We start from the raw sequence: 21922 nt of genomic DNA on the forward strand, positions 1-21922 counted from the left end.
TCATGTGATATAACGGGACGTTCCTGAGATTAATTCAATGAAACGTCAAAGGGTCGACCTATGTTGACTGGGTAAAAGTTTCAAATTTAATTTCTAGCCTCTCCTTAAATCCATAATTTCAACACAAAAATCCAGCCACAAACCATTTTACATTTTCTTATTTTTGGGTGTTTGGAATTTAAGTACACTTTTTTGGGTTTATATTATTAAAGCCTTAGTCGCAGATGCTTAGCATATACGGAACAACGGTTTTCCTATAATCGAAAAGTAGTTCTTTTTGTCAATATACACAAATATTATCCTGTTGGAATTGATTTATATTATTAACAAATAACAGAGTTTGAATTGTATAATATACCCACCTAGAGTTTTAATAATGCCTACAAACCTTAAATAAAATAAAAGACGTTTCTACAGGTAATAAAATATGGGAAGGCATCCATTAAACTGACCTGATAATACGTCATTCTAGTTCACAGTCCTCAGTTAATTTTCCGTGGAACTTTAAATAGGAACACTTTGATAAAGACGTTACCAGTAACTATGTTAATTTCCCAACCACGCCAAATTGACATGCAAGTAGTTTCCTTTATGATAAAATTATGGCAAAGTTCTGGTCATAATAACCCTTTATACTGAGTTGTCTTGCATACATTAATTTATATACATATATTATTGATGTCATAATTCCTATAAATTTAATTATAGCAATTTGAAAAAGTATAATGTACAAAGATATTTACAATAATTTAAAATAAAAGGGTGACCCAATATGTATGGCAACTTAGATATTTGCAATACACTATTAAGATATTACAATACTTAAGAATAAAGAGACTAGATATAAAACAAAGCAGATAAAGACTTACTGGAAAAAGTACGTACAAGTACTGAAAATTGGAGACCATAATCTGTAATAGGAAGAGAGAGAAAAATTAAGATATATCTCGAACTACCTCAAGAATATAAACAATTACTGGCCTTAAGCCTAGCCTGAAGCAGTTATCATTATGCTGATTGTGGTATCCATTACAGGTCTAGCACAAAGCAACTTTCGAAACTATCCGGAAAAAATAAAATAATACCAAACAATATTATTCTTATTTAGAAATTAATAATATGGGAGAAATGCAGGATTGTAAGGAAAGTTTTGAATTATTAAATCACAGTAACACTTTCCTCTAAACATCATATCACAAAATAAATTAGGCCCTATGTTTCGCCATCACGTAGTTATAGTAATTATATTAATAATAAATACTTAGTAATACTTTAATTTTAATTTAATTCTTTAGTTATATTTTATAATTGGGTATTCAAAAATACGCGTTCCGCTAATAACTTATAAATCAACTTTACATAATTTGCCTTACACCTTTTCCTTTTCCCACCTTTTATATATTTCTGAACATACATATCTGTCCTCAAGTTAAATACAAATACACAAGTAGTGGGAAAAAAGAAGAAGAAGGTCATACTAAGCTGTGAACTAAGCTGAGTAGCAGCAATATTTGGCATTAACCGAAGACCGGATTGATCAAGTGTCGACACTGTTTTTACGCGTGCGTATTTTTTGGTACGTGCTCTACTACTCCCATCCCCAAAATATCTGGGGTAAATTATTTTAGTTTCTTTCTTTTACGTTTTTGAGTCAGCAGGTAAGAGTATTAGACTAATGGTTACACACGAATAATTTAGTTAATGAGTCAGTGAAACCTATAACTTTAGGGAATTATTTCCTCCGGATATTCATATTTCGGCGGAGTTAGCGCACAGTAATTGATTTACCAGAATCCAAATGTAGTAAATATATAAAAGGAGAGAAAAAAATGTCATCATGCATCAGAAATGCTGTCAGAAAACTGAAAGTATTCAGCTCATAACATCTACTTACACGTAATTGGCTAACTCTGACTACCTTTATAGACCCAAGCAAATCTGGAGTATTGCACATCATAAACTGACAAGCAAATACAATCTGCTCAATGCATCTATGCCAAATTATAAGTTTAATGCACAGCCAGTTTTCGAAGTTAATTGTTTTAGGAAGTATCACAATTTCCCTATTATCGCTCATTGTATGGTAATCAATAACTGGCCTGATATTGTGGTACTAAATAAAATTCATAACAAAGTAATTCTAGTTAACGTAGCTTGTCTAAATAATAATTACTTGTTAAATAAACACCAGGAGAAAAAGGCTACATAAGCAAACCTTACCATAAAAATCAAACAATTTTGGTATGTGAATAGTGTTAAAGTAATGCCACTAATTTGTTCAGGTCTAATGCCGAAAGCTCGCCACGACAATATATATACAATAAATATATAAATATATATATATATATATACAATAATGTATAAACAACAATTCTTAATACGTGCCTCAGTCAGACAATTTCTTTCAGTTTAATAATTCAACCAAATCCCTTTGATACTTGTATGCGAAAAAGTTAAATTTTATTTAGCGTTTGCTATGATAGTTTATCAGTCGATAATAATAATAATAATAATACTATTATAATCCACAACCCAAATCCTCAGAAAGTTAATTGGAAATGCAGATAACGTAAACTAGTTTAGGAATCATGAAGAAAACGCTTATTGATGTAACTATACCTAATAATAATAATGTAAGAGCTAAACATAATGAAAAGATTGTTAAGTACTAGGATCTACGTAACCAGATAGGGAGACAATGGAAAATGACAGTCCTGCGGACAGCTCCAATTATTTTGTCAATAACAGGAGTAAAACCAAAGAGCCTGAGAGGCCGAAACATAAAACTGCTCAACCTTACGGAAAGCATCTATAACCTAATGCAGAAGTCGGCACTATTATCAACAACTCAAATCGTCAGAAAGTTAATTGGAAATGCAGAAAACGTCAACTAGTTTAACAATCATGTAATTTTAATTTTAGTTTAAGCGTATTATTTGTAAATAAAGTTAAAAAACAGAGTTCGAAAACATGGAAAGGACGCCAACAGAACTTCATTCTTCTGATATCTGAGATATCTGAGATAAGTGAATGGTCCCCCTTCTCCAGGGGGAAGTGCGATTGCCATTTGGCATGAAATCTGTATAATAATATTAACAATAATAATAATCGTAAAAATAATATAACCAAGGAATACAATGTAACAAGGGTAGACATGGAAGTCAAACATTGGAGTTTACAGACATGAGAAGAGGTTATCATCCATGGCCCACTAAGAGCTACCAGAAAAACATATATGGTTATACATAATTAGATATAGGCTTATATGTACACATTTATATTATATTTCAAGTATGCTCCGGAACCAATACTTGAAAATACTAAGTAGAAATTGCATCGGACCAGACCGTATTTGATCAAAAACAATAAGGGACTGCGATTACATCAATACATCAACAAACTAATTAAAAGTTTAGTACTGTACGTCACTCATCGTCCAAAAGTTCATTAAAAACTGTGATATTTTAGTTCCTGATTCAATGATCTAATCTACTTTATATGTGAACTGCTTAGCATTAGACTTATTATTATTTAAGTTATTATATTAAGATGTCGGAATAAAAATAAAAATTGAATAAATACCTTTAATAAGAAGAGGGTCCCCCACAAAGCATGTATCTATGATATCTTGGATAAGTGCATATCCTCACCACTTCAGGTATTCATATGTAACATCACTTTTCCCTTTAAGCTTAACCCTACTAAAGAGAGAAATAAGCGGTAAAATCACCAGGATAAGGATAACTACATGCTACAAATTAATAACTTTAAGGTAGTGACAAAAACCAATCATAAAGTAGCCGAACAAATAGCAATAGTGAACAATTCCAGCAATGACATCAAAATAGGATTTGGACTTGTTAAGAATATAAAAGCATCATTTATCAAAAGAGCAAAATACCAGATGGACCTAAGTAATACTACAACGATTAAGTCCCTGTACTAAACAGATGTCTACGTCTAAGTATCGGCCTAGTCTTACACAAAGTCATGAAGACCAAAATAAAAAATATATATATTTTCGAAGAATAAGAGACATCTTGCAAATAAAACTTAATGCCATCATATAATGGTAAGTCATTGGTAGTACTATCATATTGTTAAAATAATCAAATAGACATGACTCAAATATAAAAACTAGACTTACAAACAAGAAAATCACTCACCATGTATGGTGAGTGATTTTGTATGGTCACCCGAGAGCCGACATAGACTGGCTTTGTTTACACCAAAAAGAAGGCAGCCAAGGCCTTATAAGTATTAAAAATGCTCATAGTATTGCCAAGCAAAAACTCAACAAATACCTACAGTTTAAAAAACCATGACAGGTATTATAAAATCTCCGATTCTTAAGTTTGACGGAATAAGTTTTTAGTAACAACAATTGGCTTTACTGCGTTATTGTTTACATTGAACAACATTTTTATAAAAATTAAGAGATGTTTTATCCAATTACTATTCATAATTTTTTATTTTATCTATTATATTTAACATTAATTTTTTTAGTGTAAGAAAGTTATTTTTCAAATCCTTGCAAAACTGCCCATACGGTTAGAATTATAGAATTATCACAAAACTATTTAAGGTTAACTACATTTGTTATAACATTGTACTCTGAAGATAAGTTTATTTATTATTTGGCAAAGTTTCTGATATATTCTCTCACATGTAAGTAGTATAATATTATATAATTTAATAAATTTTTTACAGAGCACATTGTCACCCAAACGCTGACATACATTGACGTAAAGATTAACTGGGAATCAACCATTTTCACGAACATAAATAAGATCTATAGTTAAGTTACTAATATTTAATACTGGTCTGATGAGGTTGTTAAATTTTCTAAATTTACTAGTTAAAAATTACTTAAATTTATCGATAAACCAAAAAGATTTTGGTAGGAAATAAAAATCTGTTTTAGAAATAACCAATAAAAAATATATATTTTAGAAAATTTGTCTTAAGAGTTAAAGAACAGGTTGATTGCTAATCAATAAATTACCTATTGAATCTTTAATCGTCACCAATTATTAGAAAAGTTCTAGTAACTCGGTAAGTTTATTGACGTGATAGTTGACTATAAAATAGAGCGTTTTGAATTTTATTATTAATTTTTATTTTTTTGTTTGGCGGCAGAATATGGTTTGGAGTAACTTTGGCCCATATTTGGGTGCAACATTGGCCCGGGCGAATATTACCCCAACAGGTGACTACAAATATTTTACAATGATATATTTTTTAGGGTGGTTAATGATGCCTCGATATTCAAAAAAACGCCTTGGGTCAAGATCGTATGAAAACTATACGTTTAAAGAACTGAAAGAATTCTTACAAGTAATTAGATTAGGTCAGATGCCTCAACTAATTATTGCCGGAACTTATGGGATTCCTAGGTCTGCAATCAAAAATAAATTAAAGGGCATAAAAAAAATAATTTGATAGTAGACAAAATATTACTTGATGCGTCATAAAAACTTAGCCCTACGAATTAGTTCCAATATCAAGAGAGTTTAAGTAGAAGTTTTGAAAACTGAATTGAATGACTATAGGAAAACTTAGGAATCGAATATTGAATTAAGATGAGACCAACCTAAGTGAGGTAAAAGAGTAGCTAAGTATGTTAAAAAATATGCAATCGTAGCAAAAGTGCCACTTCTGTTATATTTTGTGGTAATGCAGAAGGAAAATTCCTTATTCCTTATGTTGTATACAAGACCGAGCATCTCTGAACTACATCGACAATAGCCTCCAAAAAACAACCGCTCCAAGAGTAAGTGGTTTGACGGAACTACATTGGAAGATTAGTTTGAATGTAATTTTCCTTCGGAAGTGAAAAACCAAGGCGGACCATGTTATTTTTATAGGTGACAACCTCTTATCCCATATCAGCGCGAGGGTTCTTTAGCTATGTGAGCAGAATAATATAAGATTCGTATGTTTACTGCCAAACAACCCAACCATTGGATGTGACATTTTTTGCTCCGTTAAAAAGAGCTTAGCGAAATACTTTAATCAAGTGAAAAGAGTCAAAAGCTGGTTCCAGATTGTCAGCAATTCACAAAGTTTGTTTCCTTGAGATTCTTGAAAAGTCAAAATGTGGAGAATATTTAGGAAGTGAAAATAGGACCAAGCAGGGAAGAACAAAACTGCAGATTCCTGCTGAGAAAAGCATAAGTTCCAGTGACAAGCCTGATAAGCCCAGATACTATACCTAAATTTTCAAAACAAATATCTGCTAAGCCAAAACGAGATTTGTTTTCAAGCTCTCCTGAGAGACCCTTAAATGAGAATGATTTAGAATCTAATAATCTAATTGAATCATTTTCTGATCTGCATGGTGACAAAAATGTTAAGATTATTTAAAATTCTAAAAGTGAGAGATAAAGTCATGCGAATTAAAAAAAAAACATTAAGATTTCAAAACTGTATGGAAAACAGAATTAAATTTTGGAGGACGCTAGAAAAAACGGACGCATGAATGGTGTCTAAGAGAAATTAGTACAAAATATCAGAAATTAACAATTTTGTTGAAAAATAAGTGTAAATTTTAATATAGATGGAGGGTATTTTTTTGCAAAGCATTAGATTAAAATGTCCTTTGAACTTTTGTACCTGTGTAACATTGAGAATTTTTGCTTATGTTTTTGGAAATATATTGATTATTTGCAATAGATTTCGTTAATAAATTTTTAGTTGTAAATTTTGCATTTTTTTCCTCAGTTTCTATTTACCTAAAATCAATTTAACCCTCTATGTTTTAGTGTAACATTAACCCAAGATCTATTTAACATGCACGAGAAAATGTTTCTTCGATTTAAAGTAAGTGGCACATTTAAAAAAAAATATATACAGACCAACTAAAGTACAAAATCTATGGGAACATCCATTATGATAAATAAAAGTTACGTATCATAGGGATAAACAGGTGGTTTATTACAAGCCAAATATTACCAAAAAAATACAAAAGTTGGTCCAATGTTTTCCTATTTGACGATATTATTTTAACTTAATTGACTGCAATATATTTAACCCATTAACGCCTGGTTAATTTTTTTTTGGCAGAGAAATATCAAATGATTATTTTTAAGGTTTTTAGGATACAATACAAGGATTGACAGCAATTTTTTAGTTTTATTGGTAATACTGTAGCCGAAATTAAATGTGACCATATGGCAACACTAGGCGTTTTAACTACCTAGTTATCATAATTTGTGAAAAAATACAAAGAATTGTTCAGTGTCATTAATTTTAAAGTAAAAAACAAAAACTGTTATTTTAGACTAAAATCTACTTTCATTGAAAAGCTACTTTGTATGAAATTAAGAAAAACAGTCAATACAAACACCCACGTCGCATTTTTTGCACATTGTTCTTCCCACTGCGGAACAGCCCTCTCCAGCACAATGTCGCCGTTTGTTTTGGGGAACTCGAATAACCAAATGATCCCTTTTATCATACCGAATATTATCCGATACCCTGTTCAAGGAAACTGAGCTTGAAGATGTGGAAACTTTACCAGGATCTTTTGGTGGAACTCCAAAAGAGTTTCGCAAATAAAATTTCGCTATTTCCCTTCTAAACTCTAATTGCGGAAGAGTTCCTCCAAATTTCTTGTGGAGTTGCCAAGCATTCTGCACACACGCATCCATTAGCCACGTAAATATACTCCACCACCACTTTTTACCCCTTATACCAATGCGGTATCTCGATATATTCTCGTCCATAAGGTCAACGCTACCCATATGAGAATTGTAAGTTCCAATCACAAACGGCCGAGGCACTTGAACTACTTTTTTTTCGGCACTTAAATATCGGCGCACAGATCCAATTGGTTGTACTCCAAAACATGTTGACGCCAGAGTGACAACTCCATCATCAGCCCAGCGAACATATGAAATCCCATTTCCCTTATTAAAGATAGATTCGGTAGTACCTCTCGGTTTTCTTTCAAAGGTCTTTTTTTTCTGTAAGAGAGCATCCCTTAGGTAATCTATTTTCACGCACAGTTCCAGTACCTTGATACCCTTTATCTCGTAAATATTTAAGGAGCTTTACGCCTGTAAATAAATTATCAAAATAGAGTTTATATGGTTTGAAACCTTTTACTCTTTCTACTTCTTTTAGCATTTGCACCATGGGCGCTGATGCTTTATTGAATAATAATTCATACTCAGGGGAGCGGCGGGGGTTATTTCCCTGATACATTTCAAAGTTGATGAGGTAACCGGAAGCCGTATTCATACACCACATTTTATAGCCGAAACGAACTGGCTTACCTCGAATAAACTGCTTGCAGCTGTGTTTTGCGAAGTATCGAATCATAGATTCGTCGTAACATAGATGCTCTTCAGGCTCAAAATAAGCTAAAAAGTTTTTCTTGATCTTATCCATTAGTGGACGCATTTTCCACACTTTATCAGACAGCTCTGGTTTACAATTATCAGCGAAGTGAATAAAACGCGAAATTTGCAAAAACCGGTCCCTGCGCATAGACATGTAAACCAGTTCATTTCTCATGTCATTATTTGAGTCCCAGTAAAACCTTTTTCCTGGTAAATCAATATACCCACTAATAATAAGAATGCAAATGTAGCATTTCATTTCTCCTACAGATACTTTAGGGTCCGGACAGTTTTTGAATAAGGCATACCTGGACGTTTCCTCGATCATCATATGTATGATGTCATCATGGATAAACAATTCTAATAATTCCACGGGATTTAAATGTTGATATGGCTTGAAGTCACATGTTGGAAAAATTTGGTGATTTGGTTGCAAATCTCCTTGGACCCAGTCAAAGTCCTCTACATCAACAGTAATTTGTGTTATCGAAGATGCTTTGTTTTGTGATGGCGAAGGAGACCTATGTTTTGGTAAGGCACGAAGTTATCCAAGACTTCGCGACAAATCATCAGAACTGCACTTACCAACTCTGGTGTTGTCCAGGAGTTTTACTTCGGCTTGACCTCTAAGTTGTCTGCCAGATTAATTGTCAATAAATCCACTACCATCTTCATCCCCGGAGTCTACGTCTGTCAGAACGTCCATCAGAACGTCCACCCGTCCGGATCGGGTGGTTCAATAAATATTTCGTCTATATTATCACTATAGGCAATCCCTAGGGCATCTTGAAGTGAGAAACCCCTCCTATAACAAAAAAAAAGCAATTTACAAAAAATTCGGTAGTGTAACCGCCTAGCGTTACCATACGGTAACAGGCTGATATATACATCTGTAGCTAATATGGCATAACTCAGATTTCGACAAAAAAATAACTAGTACAATATTTGATATGTCTTCTCACTGGCTAATAAAGTTAGAAACGGTTTCATAAAAAAACTCGAACAATATACTTACACAAATTTTGGCTCCATAGCACTTTTACGCAATAGCAAAAACACCTAAATAAATTACACGCACACGTGTCTGGTACGAACGTCGTCTAGACCTGTTATGAACTAATCAACAAGTTGAACTATTTTTAAGAGACTGACAGCGCCATCTCTCCAACCGGCCTAAAAATAGAGCCGCAGCATCCTTTACAGAAAGCGTAAATAATTGTGACCATACGGTAACGCTAGGCGTTAATGGGTTAATGATAATTTTATCTAAAAATAAAAATGTATAATGTATTTTATGAATAACGCATTTATTTTTATTTTTATTTTTTTGACGATTAATCTCAGCCCTAATGTTTCATTGAAACATTATCTCACTAAATTAATTCTGCAAACAGAAACGCATCAGAGAAACAATAACGAGGGATCATTAAATGAGTTTCATTCCCATCGATCAGGTTAGTAATGCACGGCAATCATTCAATCATAACGCGGAAGCTCATGTCAATTTACGCTGGACGATGCTTGCCTAATATTTCCTAATTCCTAATTTGTGGTGAATCGGGCCCTAATGGAAACTCGTTATTGGTTTAGTATAGTTTTAACCTACTTAAATTTTGCCTGCCTTAAATTTGTTTTAACATTTTTATAATAATAATAAGTTAAGCTTTTAAATTAATTGCTTTATTGCAAAATTATTAGTTAACGGGCTCATTTAACTTACATTAAACTAAATGAAACCGTTGCCATTTTTAATACAAATATTACAAATTAATTTTAAAATAAAAGTTACATTTTTCGGTCTTTTATATTTTAAAATTAATAGATGGATAGAAATAATCTTATTCGGGGTAGAGTTCCGTTAAAAAGGTAAATTCTAATAGGGCAAAAGTTTAACCCATATTTTTATACCGAAACTTATCGGTTTAAAGAGAAATCGAAAAGTTACCAAAGCAATTTTGTGAATCTATGATAAGAGAAGAAGGCGTTAACTTCGTGTTATCTTTTATTGCAAACTAATAATATTTAAAATATTTAATTTAGAATGTAAACTTCGGAAAAGTCAGAAAATTAGAACAGAAGATATTACAAAACAAAGTTTAAAAACAAAAGAATTTCTGAAATATCCTGTTAAAACGAAAATTTTAGGAAGCAAGAGGAGAGAATTAAAGAGGCGCAAAATAATTTTGCCATTTTGTTTAAAGCTTTTGCTTTCAATATTATTATACTAAACTCACCTGCGCATAAAACTATACACAGATAATCTAGGAGAGGATAATGGAACAAGTAGGCAAAAAATGTAACATTGATACTGCGAGGAGATCGCCCCAGTATCCATCAAGAATACAGGCCTTAAAAGATGCTTAAAACAGCACCAATGAAACTAGAGAAGATACGAATTATTAAAAGGCAGTCGAATCTTACTTGGTTTTATGCTAAACGACAAAGTTGCCGGGTTAAATACTGACCAAGACATTGTAATTAATTAGTGAATAATTGAAACTTGGTTGTACCAGGGTACATCGCGTACCGCGATAAAATTACATGAATATGAAAATAAAAAACATCACGATTTCGAATCTTACGACTAGCCAGCCACAATTCTAGGCAAGTCATTTGTTAAGGGGTACACTTAAATAAAAATTTGCTACATCGCGTACGGATATGATACTTTAGGGAATTGTTGCTGACAGTTTTTAACAACCAATAATATTTATTTACCAGTGATAAACAATAACAGTAAAAAACTTGCAACTGTCTTATCAGGCGGGAAAATGACTGGACTTTTCCAACTTTTCTTGTCACATGGATATGACTTCTTTGTTTATGACGTAATTTAGGCCTTGAGCCAGATCCTAAGTCAGGTTAAGATCCTAAGGCTGAGTCCTAAGCGAAGTATTAAGTCTTAAGGGCCGAAGAAATGTATAACCAATGTCATGATTTCTGATTTGTTATTGGTATTTTGATTTTGGGACTAGTCATAGTCAATATGACTAGTCCCAATTTATATTATTTAATGGTTCCTTGATTTAGTAATTATTATCTAGTGACTAAATTTTATTCTTTGCAATTTACAATGTAATGTAATTTGCGTATCTACCTAAATAATAATCTATACAATACTTTCTAATTTCACTACCCTGATTTTCATACAGCATTTTTACTTGTAAACTTTATTTGATTTAGTACAAACATATTGTACAGTGTACTGTCCGTAGCTTGCTGACTTTGGCCAAAGGGTACTTACATACTACCGTGTTATTTTTTTTATATTTTATGACTTTGGTGCATAGAGCTTTGATTTCAGGGGTTAACAAGAAACTGTCTTATAATTTTTACAACGACGATTTATTTAAGTGTTAGGTTAAACAAAGAATATTGACCTGAAATTGCATATTTTATAATATAGTAGCGTTAATAATTAAAGCTTATTTTGTGTTTAACTATGTTTTATATTGTAGCGTTTTATTTTTCTATTTCGTATGTTCACTAACGCTCCATTGATATTTCATTAATATCAATAATTATATTAATAATTTCAGTCAACTTCTTTTATCGATATTTCTTTAAATTCACACTGTCAATGACACATTACTACTGTAACGCATCACTCTCCTGGTTTTATTATTCATGCTTTCTGTTGACGGTCCGTCACTCTTCTGGTTGGTCTTGATTGATGTTTTCTCTGATTGGATTGACATTGACAGCTCAGGCGAGAGGTGGGGTCGTAACTTATTTAGTCGGTACTGCATCCATTTTTCGAGGACTTGTTCCCGTGTCGCAGGTAGAAGCGCACGTAAAAGGCCAGTTTTTTATTTTCGAAATTTGTGAAGCAGGAAGTGGCCAATATGGCTTATAATTTATAGTCCTTAATCTTGTTCCTTTAGGGAACTGTTTATTTCATAATTCTGGTGCAGGATGCCCAAGATTTTAATGGATAGATAATGAAACTTAGCAAGGTGAGTGTGTCACATTTTGAACGCCATTCATTTTTTTATCGACAGTGAATACAATGGCAACCGTTGTTTTAGGGTTTTACTTTTCCGTTTTCCTCTTTATTCTTCTTTAATTGTTGATGGCTACAGGCTGTTGATTTCCCCGTGAAATTGCTGAAAGCGGTGGAGCTGGAGCCAGAGTTAGAGCTAGATTCCTAGTCCAGATAGCTAAGCTACAAGTGGCACACATTTACAGCCTTGATTTTGAAGGCTAACCGTTAATTTCTTAGAGGAATATACAGGCCAGTTTATTCCATTTATTTAAATATTATTAACCATAGATTTTTCTCACTTATTTAAATTTTTATTAATATACCTTTAATTTCAATTTATTGCTACAAATAATTAATCAATATCATAATTTAATAAGTCAATTTCGTATCTATACTTTTAGTTATTTTTTGTTCAGTATTTTTCAGTACCTTTTTTGGTAGTTAAGTAGATATAACTCGGTTAAGGCTAATATGCCTTAGGTAAAAAAGGTTCATGAACTTTCCCCTGCGTAATACAATTATATACTAAAAACTTTAATAATTGCAATATATTTGTCAAGTGCTGAAATCTACCTAGTAGGGAAATCATAATTTAAATGTTACTTTTGTCAAACTTGTTTTAATCATATCAACATTATTCATATTTTAATTCATAATAAATTATTAACATTTAACAGATTAGAACATGAGGTGTATACATATCTTTGATGTAAATATAATTTGGTTGTATTGTTAAGATATTTTTTTTTGCCTCTTTAAATCTACTTTATCCAGGGTCATTTAATTGTTAATTGAAACTTATATACCAAGTCTTTTTTCTTAGTTTTCTCTCATTTATAAAAAAAAAACGAAGTGGCGCCCTCTTATTTATTAATTATAATCAAGTTTATATTCTTTAATAGCCAGTCATAAGTGAACCTTCGAACAATCCCAAGCCTCCAATAATTCTGAGCTACCGTCTGCAGACTCTTGGCAAAATAGTAACACTGTAAAGTTTACGCCACAATATTTCTTAACATCCGTTTTGTTTATGTGAAAACCAATTTGCCATTTAACGTAAACCATTTGAAAACCATTTTGCCAATAACCTTTTAGGAAGGATGTAGCGATACGGGGTGGATGAAAAATGAAAACTTCTATGAATACATAGAAAACGTCTTATATAAATACTTAGTTGCGAAAAACATAAAATTTCCTGTTTTTTGTTTGTTGATGAACATAAAACTCATTTAACTATTCAAATAGTGATTTATGTTTAAAGTTACAAATCATTTTAGTGGCATTGTATCCCAACGCGACCAGAATTATGCAGCCAGCAGATGTTGTTGCAATTAAACCATTAAAGGTGAATTGGAATCGGGCAGTGTTAAAGTTTAGACGAGATAATCCAAACTCAGTAGTTACCAAGGAGAATTTTGCATTGGTGCTAAATACAGCCATTAGTGAATTAAAATCAGATTCTATCGTTAATGGCTTTAAAGCATATATGTATCCTATATATATAGTATATAAATATAGGATACATATAAAAGGGATTAAATCGTGGATGCCCTAACCAACACGGTGAATTTAAGAAAACAACCTGTAAAATAAGCCAGTTACTTAAAGCTAGAAATATCCTAGACAGGCTGATCGAGTAGATAATGTGCTTTCCAAGAAAAGTTTAAACATCAGTTGCAGGACGTCAAAATTAGAAACATGGTATCCGCAGGCAGGGGTATCGCAGATAATTTGGTCATTCTGCGAACGGGTAAATTTAAGCAATCTTTTCGAACGAACGAAACGACACTCAAACTATCAGGTACCTAAGCTATACATCGTACAGAGATAATAGAAATATCTCTTATGAATAGTATAGTAATACATAATATGCAAGACCTCGAGACTTGACCTTGCATCGCCAATCTGCAATGGCGTTCAACAAACCTTACACAATCAATATAAAGAGGGTTGATACTAACCGCATAGCGGGTTTTATTTAAAGGATTTCAAAACTAAAGTAGTTTCGAACTGCGGTATATATTCCAAAGATTTCCAATTAAACACAATATATGACCCAATTTCATATATTCAAACCGAAATATATGGAATAACCTGGTGGTAGAATAACTTTACTGATAAAACAATGATTATCCACAGAGAGAGTAAATAGGCAGTTTTGCACTATCAAAACCACGCTTCATATCGGAACCAGGGCAAGAATGCCATCGCATCATTGTAAACGATTTTTCCAAAAAACTAGGAGTCAGTCTATCCGGATAAACTTAAGGCATTTCCCAAAGTTTCGCAACTTCGTCTTTCAACGGACATCCTAACTAATTACTGTCAATTAAATAACTATCATTTTGAAATTAAACATAAGAGGAATCTATTATGTAGATGAAGATAATACAATATTGCTATTCTGAATTGTCAATACGTAATTCCAGGCGTATCCCACCCATCCCTTGAAGGAATCAGGAGGCCTTTGGCGACGTTGTCGCTCTCGTTGATCCATTAGGCTAGATGACGAGTTAAGGAAGAGATTCTCTACTCCTTTATGCCTAACTGCAGTTGTGTTCACACCACCGTTCGCAGTTATAGATACTACAACACTACAAAATTTGCTCTCTTTGAATAGTCAGGTTCTGTAAAAAAATATCTAATTTAGCTATAGCACCATTAACCATACTTGATTAAGCCTAATATTAATTGACCTACTAATTAACTTTTACCACATTAACTTTTTAACTATACGAGTAAAACTATACGAGTCTTATGTAACGGAAAAATTGGGTATTGAGTTCAGCGATTTTCAATGGACATTCGTATGGAATTTCAGTTCGTCCAAGTACAAAATATGGATATCCCTTGGACAGCCAATTTTGGACTAGTCATTACCGATTTACGATATCCATTTATATTCCTATTTTGTTTAGTTTCAAGTTTAAAATACGAATTTTTAAAAGCGATTAAATTTGACACGACTACTTCAATCAATATTCTATTTTGTGGTTCATTTTTCTAAGGTGGCATTTATTGGTTCCGATAGTGATAAAAGAAACCGGAAACTGAAATATCGGTAACGGCAACTAATTGGTTTGTATTGTTTTCATTGTGTAAAAGAACTTAAAGTACAAGCCGAATTTCAAAAATGTTTTTGAAGTATTATATTTCATAGCTTATCTATTAACAAAGGTGAATAACGGACCACATTCTGAAACTCCGATGTAAATGAATTCCGTATCATCTAGAAACCCTATACGTCTGCTTGCCAAAAGATTGACCGATTGCTTTGCTTTTCTGATCATATGGATATTTATTTTAAGTTCCACTGGTTATTTGGCTTAAAGGTACTAATTGTGCTATATTATATTTAGAAGAGGGAAGTAGCTGTGTTGCTCGAAGGACAATACAAATCAATCAAATCAGATGTATGCAGAGCAATTTTTATTTTAAAAGCTTAGCAGAGCGCTTTCGGCGTACGAGCCAGCATCAGTGCTAACTGAAATGAGTTGGGTGTTAAATGCGTAAAAGACACTATAGTCAAAGGTGAACGAATGGAATGTACTCACTTGTCAGTTAAGCCCAGAAGTTTACCATAGTGGGAACACATTCGATATTATTAAAATTACACGTAACATTTAGACACACTTAAGACTATACAGAACACTAAACATCTCCTTTGTGTTTTGTTTACATTTATTGTGGTTTCTTAGATGGCGGGAAAAATGTGTGTCAAATTAGGTTAGCCTACAGTTAACTTTACTTTAAAATTAATATTTATATTATGCGAACCTATCAGAGGGATGGTAGCGACAGATCGGTCTAGATGTCATAATCGTAAATAATGTGCAGTAGTGCGAGTTGGTTATAAATTGGTGGCACAAATTAGACTACAACAGTGAATTTTTGTTCGGATAAGGAAGTTGTTATCCTTTAAGGATGTAAAGCGAACTTTTAAATTAGAAAGTTGCCAATGCTTATAAAAAATTTTAATTGTGGAGTCTTCTATGTAGTGGAACGTAAGGTCTGTTAAGGTTCACTTGTATATTTAAACAATAGGGATTTTTGTGTCTTCAAGAAAATCTAGTCGGTTATAGTTCTTAGAGGTTACCTGTTGGAGAATTTTAGAATTAGACTTTGGACTAAAATTATGGTTGTTAGATTTTATATGTTCACCAAATGCAGATGAGGGTCTACTTAAGTGCTCGGCTATGCGTGTTTTTTAGGGTCTACAAGTTCGTCCCACATATGAGCAATCACAAGAATCACACTGCAATCTGTAAATACCACTCTTTGATAATGGGTCAAGTTTATCCTTGGGATTGATCAAAATCGAACCCAAGTTGTTTTTAGTTTTATAAGAAATTTGTAGTTCTGATTGGTGTTTAATAAAGCTATTGTTGATTTTCTTATTTAGATGAGAATTAATGATTGGTAGAGATATGAATTTACTATCTTTTTTAACATCAGGAAAGATCTGTTTTTTAATTTATGTTAATTTTATTTTTCTGATTAAAATATTAATTAGTTTGGGGTCATAGTTATTATTATAAACAATTTGTTTAAGAATATTTATTTCGTTTTGAAAATTAGAAGGAGATAGAGGAATGCTTAAAAGACGGTGAATGTAACAATTAAAGGCAACCATTTTGTGTTGGTGAGGGTGATTGGAAACATTTGAAATTATGTGGTCTGTTTGAGTGGGTTTCCGGTGTATTGAAAATTCTAAATTATTTGATTGTTTATGTATTGTTAAGTCTAAAAATTCAAATTATTATTTGTTTCAATTTCTAGTGTGAAGGAAATCTTAGGATGTATTTGGTTTAGCTTGTTTAAGAGTAACTGAGCTCCTACTGTGTCACAATTCAAGAAACAGAGACAATCGTCAACATATCTGTACCAATTGAAAATTTCTTTATTGTTATCAGTCATTATAAAATTTAATTCCATGTGATCCATAAAGACCTTCGCCAAAAATGGAGATAAGCAACTGCCCATAGTCAGGCCATCTGGCTGTTTAGCATCTGGTAAGCTTTTAAAATAAAAATTGCTCTGAATACATCGGGTTTGATTGATTTGTATTGTCCTTCGAGCAACACAGCCACTTTCCTCTTCTAACTAACCGCAGTATGGCGGACCAGGCTGCCAATTACAGGAGGCTCTCTATCCAAAGAGCAACCATAGGTGTGGATATCTGGTTTCTCAACAACTGTATTAAGGTCACTCCAGCTTTTGCCAAGGTTAGCACTTCTAAAAATGTTCCGGCTAAACATAAATCCTATTTAGAACTTAAGTTAGTTAAATCTAAAATCTGCAAACACTATGCTAAACTTGACTTCATAAATTGTAAATTAAAATTGATTTATATTGACCTGTGTAAAGGCTACAACGGTGAAAACTTAAAACATTTGCTTAATGACATACAAGACTCGATCATCACTGAAAAGAAAATAAAATACTATAAATTGAGACAAAAATTGGATAATCTTATCAGTCATAAGAATTGTCTTTAACATAGGAAAGAACGAAATTCTCACAAATTCTCTGCATTTGTTTTTCATGATAGGGTAAAGAATTTTTCTGACGTCAATTTTGATAGAGCCGAAATGGATTTTCTCAAACTAGGCTTAAAACATATACAGTTATTGAGCAAATTTCTAACAATATCAATTTAAAAACGTCTCTTTGCAATGATCTATTTAATATATTGCATAAATTTAAATCTAATTTTAAAAAATCAAAATCTTACTTAAACTCTTCAGACAAAGTCCTAAAATCCATTAAGAACAAAATAAAAAACTATAATCTGGTGATCTCAAAAGCAGATAAGGGAAATTGCTTGGTGATCATGGAAAAAGCATTTTATATATCCAAAGTTGAAACTTTTTTAACTGAAAACCACTTTAAACCACTAAAGTCTAGTCCTTTTAACAACTTTTTCAGAAAGACCTCCACTATTATAAAACAATTTGACCATTTTTTAGAAGAACATTATGCTCCATATACCCTCTTATCTAGCAACCCTACAACCCCACGTCTTTACGGCTTACCCAAGTTACATAAAATCGGCATTCCAATAAGACCAGTAGTTAGTTTCACCAATACTCCAATTTCCTTTTTATCCAATTTTATCCTTAAATTGTTAAAAAATTTAACAGCCTTCTACCCTAAATTTGGTGTTAAAAATTCTACTGATCTTGTAAATAAACTAACAGACTCACAATTGCCTAATAATTATCTATTGGTTTCTTTTGATGTAACTAATCTTTTCACTACAGTGCCTAAATCTGAAAGTGTGAATATAATTAAAATATCTTGAAGGACAAAATAAATAGCAATAATCTTATTTCCCTAATAACATTACTTAACCACTGCCTTTCTCAAGATTTTTTCCTTTTTAATAATACGTTTTACCAACAGCCAGATGGCCTGGCTATGGGCAGTTGCTTATCTCCATTTTTGGCGGAGGTCTTTATGGATCTCATGGAATCAAATTTTAAAATGACTGATAACAATAAAGAAATTTTCAATTGGTACAGATATGTTGACGATTGTCTCTGTTTCTTAAGTTGTGATACAGTAGGAGCTCAGTTACTCTTAAATAAGCTAAACCAAATATATCCTAAGATTTCTTTCACACTAGAAATTGAAACAAATAATAATTTGTATTTTTTTAGACTTAATAATACATAAACAATCAAATAGTTTGGAATTTTCAATACACCGGAAACCCACTCAAACAGACCACATAATTTCAAATGTTTCCAATCACCCTCACCAACACAAAATGGCTGCCTTTAATTGTTGCATTCACCGTCTTTTAAGCATTCACTATAGTCTAAAAAAATTCACTGTTGTAGTCTAATTTGTGCCACCAATTTATAACTCCGCACATCATTTACGATAATGACATCTAGACCGATCTGTCGCTACTACCACTCTGATAGGTTCGCATAATATAAATATTAATTTTTAAGTAAAGTTAACTGTAGCCTAACCTAATTTGACACACATTTTTCCCGCCATCTAAGAAACCACAATAAATGTAAACAAAACACAAAGGAGACCAACGTTCTCCCCTTTTTAAATACTGTTAGTCTTAAGTGTGTCTAAATGTTATGTGTAATTTTAATAATATAGATTGTGTTCCCACTATGGTAAACTTCTGGGCTTAACTGACAAGTGAGTACATTCCATTCGTTCACCTTTGACTATAGTGTCTTTTACGCAATTAACACCCAACTCATTTCAGTTAGCACTGATGATGGCTCATACACCGAAAGCGCTCTGCTAAGCTTTTAAAATAAAAATTGCTCTGAATACATCTGGTTTGATTGATTCATAATATATTTAAGCTCTGGTTTATTATAAAGACAATTTATTTATTGATGCTACAGCCTTCTAAAACTGACCAAAACTAGTGATCTGTGAATCTCTATTGAGTCTGCATACCATTGCTTAACAAAGATAAAATAAAAGTCACTTGTCATACCAGAGATCTTTTAGCAAAAAGCTATGAGAATTATTCATTGCGCATATTCTGAATATTTAGACATTGCCGAAAATACTTTCGTTTATTTTAAAAATCCATGTAGTAGTGGTGATAACCATAGCTAACCTAAGCACAGCGGTGCTATCAATGGGTTTGATGGGGAGGATGTCGAAAATTTTAGTGATAATACAAATAAAACTAGAGATACTTATAATATTAGATTCAGAATGTGAGCATGCATTACCTGAAAAAAAAAAAGATTTAAAAAAAGACTCTTCTAAAAGTGTTTTTATTGTTTCTAGCTTTACAATGAGAAACAATAAATCTGAAAAAATTATCAGTACTGTAGAAAACAAAATATTACCGAAAATTGGATTTGGTTTGGTCATCAAGAGATTTTACTTCCTTACTTATGGCAAATATTAGACAAAGTTCAAATTAAAGATCACGATTTAAAGTATTTACATATTCAAATAGGCTTGAAGGTTGTGATTTCAAATTTTAAAGACCAGAAAGCTCGTTTTTGTGCCTAACTTAAATAAATTAGAAGTTCAACCACTCTACTATATTTAAGTATTCTCAGGGATGAGCTTGCTTCATCCACATATTTATATAAATTTTATCTAAATTCAAGCTAATTTTTCGGACTTTATCGGACAATTATTTTTTATCATTTTTGACTACTAAGAAAGCTCTTACGGATAATATAAAAAGTCACAATCAAATTAAAAAAAAAATTAATTTGGTTTACATTGGAAGTGACTGAGCAAGCATTATCCTTTTATAATAAAAATGAAAAATATAAAAATTATAAAATTAGTAAATTTTAGTTAATTTCGTTTATTAGTTAGTGTTTAGACCAACTTACAGTTAGTTCTGTGAATACCTATATGCTTTACAAGTCATATAGCTTTCCTAATTTTCACTAAAGGACACGAGCAAATACTTTACAATGTGGGTAGTAAACTAAGGGGAGATATAAATCTAACAATTCAAAAAAAAGAAATTTAGAAGTAACTAAAAAAATAAAACAGTAGTATATTTATTGACTTAAAAGTAGGTTCTTAGCTCATGTTAAGCTACTGTGTGGTGTGCTTATATAACTAAACCGTTGCCGTCCCTTTTGTGCGTATCAGTCACTACAGGGGTGAGATGGTTCAAAGCAACAAAATGGGAGAAACAGTAGTGACAATCAAAAAGAGCTCAGGTTTCAATTCAACCACCCGTCAAGACCAGGTACATAAGGTTTCGATCTCAGAATCTAAGAAGATAAGAGGGTTACTTAAAAAGTAAATCGGAGGTTAAGACAAATTTGAAGAAAACAAAATAGACCCCCAAAAACAAAGAAAGAAAGCTAAGAAAAAAAAATATGATCAGGTCTAAAGAAGCTCGTGGACATGGACAATAGATAACTTGGGATTGTAAAGTGGAATTACTTATACCCCACAGCGATATAAGAAAAATGTGTGGAAACGAATCCGACCGAAAAACGTACAAAATAATTGTACAATTATAATTAACCACCAGAAATTAAAATAAGTTCATAATCTTAGCATGATTTTATCATATTTATAATTATATATTTTAAACAAATTCAGACTATAACAAAACATATAGAGTCATTGAAACAACTGATAAATGAATAACACTCAAATGAAATAATAAGAAGACAAACTCTGAGTTTACTAATCAGATTTTAAGCCACCTTGCTTTAGTACCACAATCCAAAATTTATATAATATACAGAGTATTCTCTTTAAAATAATAAAGGTGACAAATAGCTTGTATACCCAAAAATTCAATAAATTAAAACTTGGTTTGATGCTAAAAGGCTCAGCACTTGAATTTTTTTTTATTAACTTAACAAGATGCCCGTCCCATAAACATATAGAAAATTACACCCCAAGCTAAAACGCAGATGCAGTCTAATAGGTTTTAATATTTAAAAATTACATTTATAGAAAAAGGGATAAATAGTACCCTAAATAACATTTTCATTTATTTTAATAATAATGGCCTAAAAATAAAGCCGAATAAGTACGTAATTGTGTTTTCTGGTCGTAGTGCTGGGCTAAATCAATAATAAAAATCAATATGAATAGAGTGGCTATAGAG

General features: G+C 32.0%; 1 protein-coding gene across 1 annotated transcript in view; it reads right to left on the reverse strand.

Moving 5' to 3' along the window:
• LOC126734502 (uncharacterized) overlaps positions 1-21922 on the reverse strand; it is a 686490-nt gene that overhangs the window by 14534 nt on the left and 650034 nt on the right. The window lies entirely within an intron of this gene.

Source organism: Anthonomus grandis, chromosome 3 (assembly GCF_022605725.1).
Source record: "Anthonomus grandis grandis chromosome 3, icAntGran1.3, whole genome shotgun sequence".
Lineage (NCBI taxonomy): Eukaryota > Metazoa > Arthropoda > Insecta > Coleoptera > Curculionidae > Anthonomus > Anthonomus grandis.